At 46.1% G+C, this 16346-nt stretch overlaps 1 pseudogene; it reads right to left on the reverse strand.

Annotated features, from left to right (window-relative positions):
- Positions 1 to 1031: 1031 nt before the first annotated feature.
- On the reverse strand, positions 1032 to 1987 carry LOC147190294 (uncharacterized; annotated as a pseudogene).
- Positions 1988 to 16346: the final 14359 nt, after the last annotated feature.

The raw sequence follows: 16346 nt of genomic DNA on the forward strand, positions 1-16346 counted from the left end.
TCGGGTTTTATTTGAAAAATGACTGGAGTGACGTCGCATCGTCCCACGTCTGTTGAGTCGGTGGCCCACAAGTGCTGTGGAAGTTGTGCGAGCATGGATGCAGCGAGGTCACTATCGGTCATTTCTCTGCCATGATGCCTGTCCAATAGATTATGTTCAAAAACTGAAAAGGGATAAAATGCATCAGATTGGATCCAGTAGGCATCGAGAGATTTGGAATACAACAAGTTTTCGTGTATTGTTTCATACCAATCAGTCGCCGTCGTACACTCCCTCACGAATGGACCAAGATCCTTGGCTGTGTGTTGTGGAGAAACCATCAGCGAGACATGTGGATGGCAGGGTGGCATATACGGGTCGGACGGACCTGCCATCATGTACCATTTTTGTTGTTCGTCTGTTAGAGAAACCGAAAAGGCTACTCCTGGCTTTCCTACAAACAAATCGCCCATGTTCAATTGCCACGTGTTTCCCTCAACTTCCTTAAATGCTTCACTGTACACTTCATCACTTTTTCTGTCATAGTAGAGTGTGCAGTGCATGCAGTCCGACACCATATCATAAGTGCGAAGGTTGCGAACCCAAGGCGACCATTTCGTCCAGAAACTCTCCGCCTTCCTCCAATCAGTTGAATCTGTGTCCATTCTCGCCCAGTAGATGTCAGCTGTGGCACAGGCAATTGCAGGTGAGGTAACTTGTCTCTCGAATAGCTGTAGTTGAGCGTCCGTGTGGACAGATTGAGTAGAGCAGTGGCAGGAGTTCCCATCAGGGAACTCCAAAGTGAGTCCATCAGGGCTGCATTTTATGATCGGGGCCGTCTTGATGAGGAGATCACGACCCAACAGGTTCACTGGACAATTTGGTGCAAAGACAAAAGAGTGCATCAACGTTTGTGAGTAACATTGAGTGCGGACCAGGGTAGTCATGTGCAGGGTGGTTTCCTCTCCCTTGAATCCAACTAATGAGATGCCGCCGGTAGTAAGGGAACTTTCTGGTGGTAAGGTCATGACGGTGGAATGTCGTGCTCCAGTGTCGACCATGAAAGGTAGAGAAGTTCCTCCTACCGTCAAGTTGATCATCGGTTCCTGCAGACCGCGGCTAGTGGATCCAGGGCCCCATCATTGCGAATATTGACCGGCAGTCGGTGGCAGGTATTGTTGGTTTGGTGGTTGAGGAGGGCCAGGTTGCAGAGGTGGCATGACAGTCTGTTGTGGTGGCTCGTTATAGGATTGTTGGTTGTAGTCTTCCCTGCCACGTGACCGTGCGTAGTCTCCTCTGTCGTAGCTCCTTTGTTGTCCTCTGCCTCTGCCCCCTCCCCCTCTTTGTCCTTGTGGTCTGGCTCGGCAGTCACGTGCCCAGTGGCCCATTTTGCCACAGTTAAAACATTGTCCTTGGTCACCAGGGGGCGCTCTCTGACCCCTGAATGGTCCCGACTGATACATCATGCACTCAGAAAAGACAGAAGGTGATGAGGTGTTAGCAGCTGGTGGAGTCACGGGCTCCTCCTTTTTCTGCAAGCTTTGGAGCTGCATTATAGTCAATTGGGATTCAACGTTCTTTCGCTTTTCATTTTTTGTTTCGTTATCTTTACTATGTCTCCGTAGATGGTGCTTCAGGTGAGACAGCCAGCGAGCGTGGTCAGCGCCAGGGAGATCAGGGTTTGATTCCATGGACTGGACTACGGATTTGGGAACCCCTTTTAGCACAGCCGCCCGAAATACTTGGGAATAAAGAGGAGTCAGTGGGTTGATGACCTGTTTTTAGCGCAAAATCTACTTGAGCGCGATCAATAAATACTGCTGCATCCTCATCCTCCACTTGGAGCAAACATCAAGTCAGAGATAACAACCTCGGGTATGGGGAACAAAGCATCTAATGCCTTGACATCCCAACACAGGGTCCACCTTGGATATCATGGGAGCTTGGAAAGCAATCCCTCCCATAGAACGAGTGTACATGCCTCGCGGGCTCTGTGAAGCATCTGCATGTAATGAGGTGTCGATTTCAGTGTGTCGCGATGTACTCAGTGGTGAGTCTGGATGTGTGTCTTTAAGGCTCTGTAACTCGCTTTTCATGTCAGTCATCTCCTTCTGCAGCTGGGACATGTATAGGTGTGTATTCACAGTCGCCATATCCTTCCGTCGTTCCCCCTCCTCTATCTCCTTCTGTCTCTCTTCAAAAATAACATCTTTAGCCTCACGGTTGCGTCTCATCTCTTCCTCTTCCTGTCTGTGTGCTTTCTCCTCTGCGTCTTTTAAGAGTGCGAGTAGCTCGTCATTAACATTCCTCGGCACTTCCTGATGTCTTGTCAACAAACTTTTAAATTTTATAGCTCTGTCTAGCAATTGTCGCGGCTCACGCCTGTATTTCATTAGTTCGTCAAATTCTTTTTGTATCATGTCGATTGAAGCAGTGACTCCTGCAGCCAGCGAGTCCGCAGCTGTCTGTCTGGTCGGATCAGAAGGTGGTCGACCCGCAGCGCCAACTCCATCCCAGTCCACTTGTAGGCTGCCTCCATAAACTGACAAGATAGGAAAAACTGGTACAGATGTATCTTTAAGCATTTGTTTTACGTTTGCATAAGGTGAGTCGGTGAAAGGGTTAATAGGCACGCTCTGTCGCCCCACGGCAGACTCACAATAGGATGGCGGCGCAGAGGGCAGCTGCTTGACTCCCACACTTTCTGTCTGAGATTCTTTTCTTGACTGTTTTACAGCATAGCCCATTGCCAACAGTCTGGCATTTTTTTTGTCCATTTTTCAACTTTCTTTAGACTTCCTCTCACTTTCCTGCCTCTCGGAGACAACTTGTTTGTTCTTTTCACATCTTCCTCCAATTTTTCCTTTTTATTCAAACATGCTTTTTCTACTTCTTTCATCAGAGTCACCAAGCACGCAGCCGAAGACATCGGCGGGAACCAGCCCTTGTCACAACATTCTCTCACCCACTCTCTCAGTTCATCCCTTTTTTCTTCCCTACTTTTCTCTGGCAAAGCGCCCACACACACACTACATGCACTTCTCACTTGATCACTCAGCAGCACACTACGGCCATGGTTTGGAATAACACGGGTATCGAACCACTCCAACTCCCTATCGAATTCCCCATCCATCTTTATACTTTAACAACACAAAACAAATTACAAACAAGGACACGACACACAGATTACAAATAAAGACACGACACACAGATTACAAACAAAGACACGACGCACAGATTACAAACTCCTCTTCTCCCCTCCTCTTTTTATTTTATTAGCGGCCTTATTTATTTATTTAACGTCACACAAATTGAGGTCAATTCTTTCCCTATCAATCTCGCCCTACCTTATGCTGTAAATTGAAATGTGTGACTCCCTTTATTCTTTTTCCCGGGAACCCCTTTTATTCGCGAACTGCAGTATTTAATATCCGTGAACTTCGTTGTCCACAAACTTCTGACTCACGAACCTCTTTATTCGCGAACCTCTGTATTCGCGAACCTCTTTATTCGCAAACCTCTTTATTCGCAAACCTCTTTATTCGCGAACCTCTTTATTCGCGAATCTCTGTACAAGTGAATTCTCCTGTATTCTCTTTATGATCTTATTAAATTTGAGGAATTCCTGTTTCTAAAATTCTTGACAGAACGAAACAACCCCGCCTAAAATAAGATCAGTCTTAAAATCAACTCGTCTTCCTCGAGGAATTCTAGTCTCTAGGATTCTTAACAGAACGAGACAACCTCCCTGAAGACGAGTTTTTCCTTTCCCTTTTTCCTTATTCTCTTGTACTTCACTTGTATTTCTCTTATTCTCTTATTCTCTTGTACTTCTCTTCTTTACCGGTTATTTTAGGCCTTTGGTTTAAGCCGCAAAACGAGGAATTATTACTCCTATAACTCGATAATTCAAGCGAAATACACCTAGTAATACGTTTAAACGGGGTTTCTCAATTACCAGCCCCAAACTAATTTAGTCTCAAATCAAACGTGAATCATCACATCATATCAGTCAACAGGGCAGAAAATCAATCGAGAGGATAAATGTCCTCTTACCTTATCAATTATGGCGCGCCGAAATTCTGCCTGTTGACCGACAATCAGCTCGAATCACGTCGGGGTCACCAATTGTTGGAGGATGATCAAACAGGGGGAAGCGTGTTGTTGTCGACACGGCGGGATCCCTTGACCGTTCTCCACTTCCCCAGGTCCTCCGCGTCTTCGTTTGATTCGGGCTGAGTTGATGTGCAAAAGTCAGAGGCTGGAAATGGAGAAGTTCTTGCAAGATGTTTTACTGAACGTTCAGGGCACAACACGAATCGATTCGGGCTCCTGTGAGTCTCAGATTTCATCAGGAAGCCCCGAGCAACTACAGTCACACGTACATATAGGCATAGTATGTTAATTATATTAATTTAGGGGCGGGCAGTCCTTCCCCTTATGTAAAAATCAGAAACAAAGAAAGGTCAATGTAGTTCAATCTTGGCATTTTGACAAAGTACAGACCATATCTGCTGGTCCATAAATCTCGAGACAAGAGTTCCTCCTCTAGGGAACTTGACAGCCTTCAGGAACTTTCTCAAGGTGGGAGACGCAAAAGAAAACACTTGGAGGGCTGTTAATCACTCAAGGGGAGATAGGACCCCAGCTTCAAACTACATTCTTTGTTTGAAGTAGCGGATGTTCAGGACAGAGACCTAATAGTCAAGGTCGACCTGTCTATGATACAAAGTTTTAAGCTAAACATATAACATAGGTGATATCTTCAATCCTAAGATAACAGGTCTTCCCAGGGGGCTTACTAGCAATCAGGTACCGACCCAAGGTGCGGGGGGACAACAGAAGACACTTGGGGGGCCGTTGATCAACCAAGGAGGAAGAAGATAAAATTTAACACTACATACGTTGTTTTAAGTGTGCAAACAGATGTTCAGGAGAGACTGGGATCAATAGTACTCATAGTAATGTGCAGTCCCTCAATAGCTGCAACACAGAAACTAGAGATAACAGTTCCTCTTTTGATGTTGAAATGTCCTCTGGAGGGGTCCTAAAAGTGGTGAGGGTGAGAGGGTACCAAAGGTGATTGTAATCACAGTAAGCAGGAAATACCTTCAACAGCATTCTACATTTTTCTTTCAAATCCAACTAACAGAGAGGAATGATATCGTAACACTATACAAAACTGTATTTAGCTTAATATTGCACATGTGCAAAATCGAATTTCAAATTTAACAAAAACATCAATGGCACTTATTCCTTCAATAAAATGTAAATGAAAATTATATGCCTTTTTTATTTGCAGCCTTCTGATTTAAATTTCAACAGTAACCTTTAACCCACAGGCTAATAATACATTAATAACAATATCCTTCAATGAAAGTGCAACCATTCAAAGCCATGCTTTGGAGTAGCAACAAAGTGCTCAAAGAAAACATGAATTATTGCTCAGTTTGCGACACACTGATGTTTTCAAGCCAGATGCCTGGCATCTCTTCTTGGATGCCACTTCATTAAAGGCCCTCATTGCAGTGTATATATCTGTTATGATACATCCCCTGCCCTGAAGCTGCAGGTTTAGCGCATCTAAATGGTTTGTGATATCAAACAGAAAGGCCAGTTTACACAAAAACTTGGGATCACAGAGCTCCACTGTGGCTTCCCCTTTGCTGTCCAGGCAATTTTTTCCTCATGCAGCTCGGAACGTCTGTCGAAGTCAGACGGACGCATTTTGCTGATAATCTGTGTGTTTTTCCTTTTTTGCCCAAATATATATTTTTTTTATCCTACAATAACGGTCTTGTCCACGGCATCTTTTTTCGTTCCACTGGCGTTTAGCAAGTGTGTCTACAAAGAAACGAAAATCTCTTTCATTAAGTGCCTCAAGATGGCTACGCTCGTGAAAGCAAAACAACGAGCTCAAACGGGTGTTCGTTCAACGAATATCCAGATTTATTTTAGGCAATTTTCCAGAGGAATTTTCATTAAATGTGAAAATCTGGAGTTCCGGGAAAATCCGCAGGACTTTCATCACGGAAAACACCATCCATGCAATGGGATTTGTCGTATTAGCGGTCCATGTGGTGTATGACACCGGCGGGCCAGCTCTAATAGTCATTTAGTATTGCCTTGCGGGCCAAATATAATTAGACCGCGGGCCAGAGTTTGACACCTATGGTCTTGTTGGAGGATGATCAAACAGGGGGAAGCGTGTTGTTGTTGACACGGCGGGATCCCTTGACCGTTCCCCACTTCCCCAGGTCCTCCGCGTGTTCGTTTGATTCGGGCTGAGTTGATGTGCAAAAGTCAGAGGCTGGAAATGGAGAAGTTCTTGCAAGATGTTTTACTGAACGTTCAGGGCACAACACGAATCGATTCGGGCTCCTGTGAGTCTAAGATTTCATCAGGAAGCCCCGAGCAACTACAGTCACACGTACATATAGGCATAGTATGTTAATTATATTAATTAGGGGCGGGCAGTCCTTCCCCTCATGTAAAAATCTGAAACAAAGAAAGTCAAGCAAAGTTCGATTTTGGCATTTTGACAAAGTACAGACCATATCTGTTGGTCCACAAATCTTGAGATTAGGGTTCCTCTTCGAAGGCACTTGACAGCCTTCAGGGACTTTCCCAAGGTGGGAGACGCAAAAGAAAACACTTGGGGGGCTGTTAATCACTCAAGGGGAAATAGGACCCCAGCTTCACACTACATTCTTTGTTTTAAGTAGCGGATGTTCAGGACAGAGACCTAATAGTCAAGGTCGACCTGTCTATGATACAAAGTTTTAAGCTAAACATATAACATAGGTGATATCTTCAGTCTACACACATACAGTATAAAAAAAACGGTAGAGGTTCTTCTTAGCCGATGGGTGGCCAGGATGATTCTCGGTAATAGCCAATGGCAAAGCAGCTCTAAATATGTTGCGTTCAGGAAACTCGGAGCTGCAAATAGCAGCCCATACTGTATTTTTTTTACCTTTTGTATCTTGAAATTTCTTTTGTAACTAGAGGCAATATTTTCCTATTGAGGCATTTCGTAACTTGAAAATGTCGTATGAAGAGACGTTCGTAAGTAGAGGTACAAGTGGACTGAAACAGGCTAAATTACAAGAGCATTTTGCTGTGCAGATTATCAACGTACATTTTCCAGCTCAATTGATCTGCATTGCTCTTCCCATGCTAATTGTGCATTATTGAAAGTTATTGGGTGGATGTTTTCAGATTCTGGAATGTTCAGTGTCCCGATAAGTGGACGTCATTCCATTAAAGGAGAAGGAACTGATTCTTGGTGGAGATGGAAGATGCGACTCCATGGGTCACTGTGACAATTGTGGTTGTACAAATTTGATGAAACTGGAACCCAACAAGGTGCTAACCGTTCTGCCGGTACATGTAGGTATATAACAGGGGTGTCCAAACTTTTTGCAAAGAGGGCCAGATTTGGTAAAGTGAAAATATGCAAGGGCCGACTATTCAGCCTGACATTCTTTGAACCATTAAGATTAAATACAAATGAACTATTTTATGATTATATATATATATATATATATATATATATATATATATATATATATAGTGGGCGGCCCGGTAGTCCAGTGGTTAGCACGTTGACTTCACAGTGCGGAGGGTTCAATTCCAGCTCCGGCCTCCCTGTGTGGAGTTTGCATGTTCTCCCCGGGCCTGCGTGGGTTTTCTCCGGGTACTCCGGTTTCCTCCCACGTTCGAAAAACATGCATGGCAGGCTGATTGAACACTCTAAATTGTCCCTCGGTGTGAGTGTGGGCGTGGAGGGTTGTTCGTCTCTGTGTGCCCTGCGATTGGCTGGCAACCGATTCAGGGTGTCCCCCGCTGATGTCATACATGGCCCGTTAGATTTGGAAACAGTGATTACATATTCATTCATTCATTCATTTATTTTCCAATCCGATTTATCCTCACAAGGGTTGGGGGGGGCGTTTGTTGGAGCCGATCCCAGTTGTCTTCAGGCAGTAGGCATGGGACACCCTGAACCGATAACAAGTAAAGCATTCGAGGAAACGTTCGTTTATTTGAATGTCCGTCGAGCCATAAGCAATTTAGCATTAGCAGCTAATCGGATGCTACGGATCTAGCTTCAGTATCTACACACATAGACAGTGAGGTCCCTCTTGGCCAATCGGAGGCCAGGATGATGCTCGGTAAGCCAATGGCAGAGCAGCTATGAGTATGTTGAGTCCAGGAAACTAGCAGCTGTGACCGAAATAAACATCGTTCACTATGTAAACGTGGTTGCTGTGGCCGTTTCCGAACAAAGCAGTAGAGGTCGCTGTTGGATTAGACTTCGTTGTAGTGAATGTCTTCGCAAGGCTGGAGCAGAGAAAATGATTTCGTATAATGCAACTCTTAATGAAGCTACTCCACCGGGCTTTGTTTATCACGCTGTGCCTCGCACGACTGGGAGGGGAGGTGGCCTCGCCATGATTCTGCGCGAGGATTGGAAATTTTCACCAATAAATGTGCCTGCTTTTTTATCTTTTGAAGCTACAGTTATACAGTTCTCTGGATCAACTCCCACACTGATTGCCACTATTTACCGTCCACCAAAACCAAACAAGAACCGATTCTCTTAGGAGATTTTAATATACACATGGACAATATCAATAACTCACTCACCAAAGACTTTACCTCCTGTCTGGACAGTTTTGGTTTTCAACAGTTTGTCAACTTTCCCACACACAGTAAAGGACATATTCTGGACTTGATCTGCTGTATAGGATTATCACCAACAAACTGTAAAACCGATCTCCTCCCATACACAGATCATCTATTGCTTTCATTCAATGTTAACCTGTCCTTTGTCAAATCCAACCCACAACGCATTATACATTTCCGTAAAATCAAGGACATTAACCCGGACAACTTAGAATCACTTATCAACAACCTCCCCAGTACTGATTGTCTTTCTACAACAGATGAGTTTTTGACACACTACAATACAAACCTCCATAACATTCTCAATACCCTGCCCCACTCAAAACCCGAACTGTCTCCTTCAACCAAACAGCACCCTGGTTTACCCCTACCCTCAGACAACTTAAATCAAAAGGCCGTCAACTTGAAAGATTATACAGAAAAACTGGTCTCACTATTCATAAAGAAATGTACACTACCCGCTTCCTCCATTACAAGGACTCAATATCCAAAGCCAAATCAATCTTCTACTCTGGTTTAATCAGTTCCAATGAAGGTAACCCCAGATCACTCTTTTCACTCATTTCTAAACTCACCAAACCTGCTGACACTCTTCCCCCACATCTCCATTCCACTGATTTTTGTAATACTCTGGCCTCATTTTTTACATCCAAAATCCAACTTATCCACCAGCAACTCACCCCTTCATCTGCTCCCAACCTTCCTTCTCCATTCTCCCCGGTTCCTACCCACCTGTTCTCTGCATTCACCTCCCCATCTGTCCACCAAATCTCCATCTTAATCCAGAAGTCCAAATCCTCTACTTGTCAACTTGACCCTCTCCCTACTGTTCTAGTCAAAGCTTCTATCCCGGCCCTCTCCCCTCTCATCACTAACATTATTCAAACTTCCCTCTCTACTGGCATTGTACACTCCCATCTCAAAACTGCTGCTGTCACTCCCATACTGAAGAAACCTTGCTCTGATCCCTCCGACTTGAATAACTTTCGTCCCATATCAAACCTCCCGTTCATCTCCAAACATCTAGAAAAACAGTAGCTGCTCAACTTCACACCCATCTTTCCTCCAATAACCTCTACGAACAATTTCAATCTGGCTTCCGTCCCCTCCATAGTACCGAAACTGCCCTCCTCAAAATATGCAATGACCTTCTTCTCTCTGTCGACTCCGGTTCACTAATCATCCTCCTCCTGCTTGACCTCAGTGCAGCATTTGACACCATCTCTCACTCCATCCTCCTCGACAGACTCTCCTCCATTGGCATCACCAGCATCCCCCTCTCCTGGTTCCGCTTCTATCTTTCTGACCGCACCCAGTTTATCCAGCTCAAATGTTTTAGATCTCACCCCTTTCCCCTCACTTCAGGTGTTCCTCAGGGTTCTGTCCTTGGCCCCTTGCTGTTTCTAATCTATCTTCTCCCCCTTGGTAATATCTTCAGGAAACATCACATTCACTTTCACTGCTACGCGGATGACACCCAGCTCTACATCTCTACCAAACCTAATACCATACTCCCACCATCCTCCCTAACCAACTGCCTGCAGGAATTAAAATCTTGGTTCACCTCAAACTTCCTCAAATTGAATAGCAATAAAACTGAACTCCTCCTCATTGGCACCAAATCCACCCTAAACAAAATAAACAATTTCTCCATTCCTTTTGACAGCTCTTCCATCTCCCCCTCCCCTCAGGTCAAGAGTCTGGGTGTCATCCTTGATAGCACCCTCTCCTTCACCTCACATATCAACCACATCACTCGTTCTGCATACTATCCTCTTAGAAACATCCACCGGCTCCGCTCTTCTCTCACTCCTCAGTCCACTGCTATACTTGTTCATACCCTCGTCACCTCGCGACTCGATTACTGTAATTCCCTCCTGCTCAGTCTCCCTCAAAAAACCCTCCATAAGCTTCAGCTGGTCCAAAATTCAGCCGCCCGCATTATCACACTCACACCATACATAAACCATATTACACCTGTCCTCCAACATCTCCACTGGCTCCCCATTTTACACCGCATTCAATATAAAATCCTGCTCCTCACATTCAAATCCATCCATAACCTAGCCCCTCCATACCTATCTGACCTCATCCATATTCCTACACCTGTCCGCTCTCTTCGTTCTTCCTCCTCTCTCCTCCTCTCTGTCCCCCCTGCTTGCCTCGTCACCATGGGAAACAGAGCCTTCAGTCGCTCTGCTCCCCAGCTCTGGAACACACTCCCCGCTGACCTTCGTAATACGGACTCATTAACTCATTTCAAATCCAGCCTCAAAACACATCTGTTCAGACAAGCCTACTCACTCGGACCATAAAGCCATTATTTTTATTTATTTATTTTTTGTTGTATTTTTTTCTTATTTTATTTGATGCTGTTTTTAACATTGTGTTTGTGATTTTAACTACTTGTTGTAAGGTGTCCTTGAGTTTCTAGAAAGGCGCCCACAAATAAAATGTATTATTATTATTATTATTTTCTTTCCACTACCTCACTGTCTCTAACTCGTCCTCCCCTCGATCGCCACCGAGGACAGCGTTGCTCAGCTGATGTCATGCAATGAACTTTTAAGCTAGCCATGGGACACTTCGTAGTCCTCGATGGCCATAGTTAGCACGATGGAACTCGCCTTCTAATTAGCGCTCCAGTTAGCGTAAGGTTTTTAGCATGATAACAAGTAAAGCATTCGAGGAAACGTTCGTTTATTTGAATGTCCGTCGAGCCATAAGCAATTTAATCTGAGCAGCTAATCAGATGCATTCCACTCTATTTTCCACGGATCTAGCTGCAGTATCTACACTCGTAGACAGTGAGTTCCTTCTTGGCCAATCGGAGCCCAGAATGATGCTCGGTAAGCCAATGGCAGAACAGCTATGAGTATGATGCGTTGAGGAAATTCGGAGCTGTGTAAACCAGTGTGGTGGTTGCTGTTGCCATTTCCGAACGAAGCATTTGAGGTCGCTGTTGTATTCGAATTCGTTGTAGTGAATCTGTTCGCGAGGCTAGAGCAGGGAAAATGATTTCGTACAACGCAACAAGGGGGGTTTTCGTCATATGGGCGGCAGGAGAATAGGAATGGTGTTAATGCATATCTCTAGTGAGCAGACCGATGTGCGCATCATCGCCCTTCAAGAAAAAAGCTACTATTCAGCGCTCCTTGTTGTGTGCCCCCCTAATGTGCAGAAACGACCTCCCTGCTGTGAAAAGCCAGCCATTTTGGTGCCCAAAGCACAAATGCTTCGTGGTGACCCCCCAACCCCTGTACCATCCCTCACAGAAACAATATCTGAGCATTTGTAAGTTTGGCATTATTTTACAAATAGGTTTGTGTTGTGCTCGACCCTTTTTATTCCTTCAAAAGTACTCATTACAATTCCAAACAAGAGTACTCGAACCTTAATTTAGCAAAAGCACTCGATCTTTTTATACATGAGGTGTTTTGATTACAATTGCGCATTTCACTGTTCATCAAGCCACAAGTTATCTTTTTAGAATATCAATTCAAAACGCAATTCTTACCTTGATTTCAGCCAACAGGCAGAATATTAATTGAGAGAAGAATTGTCCTCTTAGCTCGTCAATCTTGGGCGCCTGGTGTTCAATCTGTTGGCCAAAAGCTCAGTCCGAAATCACGTCGGGCTCACCAAATGTTGGGGGAAAAGAGGCCTTTCTCTTCCTCCGCATGTTTGTTGAATTTCAGAGGGTGAGGATGTTGGTTATCCAAAGACAGGCTGGAGTCTATGAACACTTCCTTCAAAGCTTTTAATTTATTTTTCTGCAATTTACGAATCGATTTGGGCTCCAGATTTCAGTCAGGAAGCGTAGAAGAAACACAGTCATGAGATTATAGAGACAATATGATAATGAGAGGCGGGGAGTTACCCCTCCATGCAAATCCCGGAAACAAAGAAAGTAACATGTCATCTGACCCGGTGTGGCTGGAAGAAGTTGGGAGTGGTGAGGTGAGACCAGACCACCACAACCCACCATTTGGTGTGACGGCAGCAACACAGTTACTTGAGATAGCAGTTCCTGTTTTGATGTTAAACATGTCCTGTGGAGGGGGTCCTTCCATGCGGCTCTGGAGCCGCGTGTTGCCGAGCCCCGACCCAAGGTAACAATGCTGACTTCTCCCCTGAACAGGGTGACAATCTCTCAGACTGAAGTAATTTCCAAACGTCGACCACCGCCAAGGTGGCGGGAAATTCTTGCATCTCAGACGGTTGCCACACAAAATTCCCTGTTCGGATGAGGTAGCGAACCTCCACTCAAATCAATTACACAGTCACTCTTAAAGCAAGTTTTATTTGAGTATATTTAACATAGGTATTGTTCAATATAAATGTGGGGTTTAAGTACTTACAGGACACCGCCGCCCTCAACAGTTTTAAATGCTCGACTCTATCTGCCTGATAGGGGCAAGTATGGCTCAGGGCTTGAAACATTTAAAGACCACTCCGTCTGCCCCGGCGCGCAAACACTCATTCATCCTTTGAAGAGTTCCTTACCCACCAAGAGCAGTCCTACCTCCTTCGCGTCAACCCTCAGCCCCCAGGGGAGGAGCCGAAACCCAGTCCGGAAAAGGGTTTTTCAGCCGTGGCCACGGTCTTCCTGGCCATCGACTCATCTTCTGGAGGCATCAAGTATATTGCTATCCCGGACGAGCACCCAAAAATGTCAGGCCCATCAATTTGACATATAGAAATAAAACCCAAGGAGGAGACAGGAGACTTAATTCTGGTACCAGAGGGGAATGAGGACAAGCGTTAGGTTTCAGTTCTCTGCAGGCCACCCAAGGATCTCCATCCTCACCCCCTCATTTATTGGGAATCTACTACATAGGTGTGTCCAACCTAAAGGGTGGGGTATGTTGAAGACACACTGAACTTGTTTGACTATGTGCGTGTATTTGAGTGTAAATTACATATACGTGTGCAATTGTTACAAAAACATCAAGTTGCAGTGTTGACAGCTCCGTCCACGTCCGACCTTGCTCCCGTTTAGTCTTAATACTTATCATGCTCTCTGCATCCCTCAACTGCCACACAGTGCACTAAGCACTAAGCAATGTGAGTATATATTATTTAAAAGCATTATATCTTTATTAAAAGCATAAGCGTTCTTCATTGCAGGCATCATCAATTTATCATTGCAGGCATCAGCATTCTTCATTGCAAGCATAATCAATTTATCATTAATACTATGCAAATGTATCATTACTAAAAGCAATTAACCTAACAAAAGGTTTCTCACCAGTGTGGGTTATTTTGTGCGTTTGTAAGTTTCCCTTCTGAGAGAATCTTTGGCCACAAACTGAGCACTAAAAAGGTTTCTCACCAGTGTGGGTTCTTATGTGCATTTGTAAGTTTCCCTGATGAGAAAATCTTTGGCCACAAACTGAGCACAAAAAAGGTTTCTCACCAGTGTGGGTTCTTATGTGCATTTGTAAGTTTCCCTTCTGAGAGAATATTTGGCCACAATCTGAACAGGCAAAAGGTTTATCGCCAGTGTGGGTTCTTGTGTGTAATTTTAAGGTTTCCCTATGAGAGAAACCTTAAGAAGAGAAGACCCGTGGGGGCCCGGGGGTAGAATAGGTCCCTAGCACCCCCTTGCTGTTCGTAAGAGGCGACAAATGGGGCGAGTCGTTTGCCGCGAGCCGCGACCCGTGGGGTGGTAGGAGCTCCTTAGCCTTGGTCTGCAATCTTCCTTCGGGAGTAAACCCAGAGGCCAAATCCGGAGTTGGAGTCCCTAAGGCGGTGTGTTGTGAAACTCTCTCAGCGTCCCGGCAACTCCTGCGACGATGTCGATGCCAAGCTGCTTGGGCCCCGCCCTTCCCTTGGACAACATCAACGGCGTGGAGAGGGGGTATCTAGCGCATGGGCAACGCCAGGTCCTCCATACACACCTGCCCAGGCTTGTGCCCTGGAGAGGACACTCCAGCGTCATTGTGTGACGACACAACACGAGGAGTGGCAGATACCAGTGATAAGTCAGTGCTTAATTGGCGTAGAGCTAGGCGCTAGGGGTCACTCCTGACAGTGGGAGGGGGCCTCGTACCCCCACTGGGTAGCTACCGCCCGCTTCAAGCCGGGCAGCCCCCGGACAGTAAGGTGCTACCCCGCCACAGTTCACTTTCCTTACTGGGTGCGTAGGGATTAGGACCAGGAATAGTATGAAAGGTGGACTGTAAAACCGATGCACCAGGAAACAACAAAAGAAACACAACAAGGAGCAAGCCCTTGTTAAAACTTGCAACATGGAATGTCAGGACAATGACAACCGGTCTGACGTCAGACCTAATGGACATCAGCGATGCCCGCAAGACAGCAGTGATCAACAACGAGCTGCTGAGACTCAGCATTGACATTGCTGCGCTGCAAGAAACCCGCCTTGCCGAAACTGGATCTCTCCGAGAGAACGACTACACCTTCTACTGGTGCGGGAAAGCTGCCGACGAGACCAGAGAGCACGGCGTTGGTTTCGCTGTCAAGAACTCCCTGCTGAGCATGATAGAGACTGGTGGAGAAGGGACTGAGAGGATTCTCACCTTGCGACTTCACACTACAGTTGGCACTGTCACCCTGTTCAGCGTCTACGCCCCTACTCTATACTCCACGCAGGAGGCGAAAAACAAGTTTTATGACCAGCTGTTGGCAGCCATCCAGAAAGTTTCAACCATGACCAACTTGTTCTTCTTGGGGACTTCAACGCCCGCGTTGGATCCGACCACATATCATGGCCCAGTTGCCTCGGCCCTTGGGGAGTGGGTGACATGAACATCAACAGACAACGTCTCCTGAAACTGTGCACACTTCAAGACCTGTGTGTCACCAACAGCTTCTTCCAGAGCAAACCGCAGCACAAGGTGTCGTGGCGCCACCCCCGCTCAAAGCGCTGGCACCAACTGGACCTCATCTTGACCCGCCGCAAGCAGCTAAGCAGCATTCTCACCACACGCTCCTACCACAGCGCTGACTGCGACACAGACCACTCCTTGGTCTGCTGCAAGATCCGACTCCAGCCCAAGAAGCTGCACCGAGCCAAGCCACCAAGCAAGCCCCGCATCGACACAGCCAAGGCAAACCATGTGGGCATGGTGGAGGCACTCGCCCGGCACCTGAAAGACGCCCTGGAGAAGAAACCACCAGAAGGAAACGCGGAACAGAGGTGGGACCTCCTCCGCAACACCATCCACGACATTGCCTATTCCATCTTCGGCAAGAGAACAAGGAAAAGCCAGGACTGGTTTGAGGCAAACGTGACGGAACTCAGTGCCGTAATGGAAGCGAAGCGCACAGCACTGCTGAAACATCACCAGCATCCCTCCCAGTCCACACTGCAGGCTCTCCGAGCTACCAGAAGTCAAGTCCAGGCTACAGCGAGGCGCTGCGCCAACAAGTACTGGATGGATCTCTGTGATGCCATCCAACGAGCCGCAGACACCGGCAACATCAGAGGCGTCTATGACGGGATCAAGAAAGCCATAGGTCCTTCACACAGCAAGACAGCCCCCCTCAAGACGAAGACAGGCGAGACTATCGCAGATGGAGCGATGGGTAGAGCACTACTCAGACCTCTACAGCAAAGAAACCACCATCTCCGATGCCACCCTAGATTGTGTTGAGCGCCTGCCCGTCATGGAGGAGCTAGACGAGTTACCAAGCCTTGAGGAGCTCAG

This window comes from Hippocampus guttulatus, chromosome 19 (genome assembly GCF_054856545.1).
Source record: "Hippocampus guttulatus isolate MCC_2025c chromosome 19, RoL_Hgut_1.0, whole genome shotgun sequence".
In the NCBI taxonomy this organism is placed as follows: Eukaryota; Metazoa; Chordata; class Actinopteri; order Syngnathiformes; family Syngnathidae; genus Hippocampus; species Hippocampus guttulatus.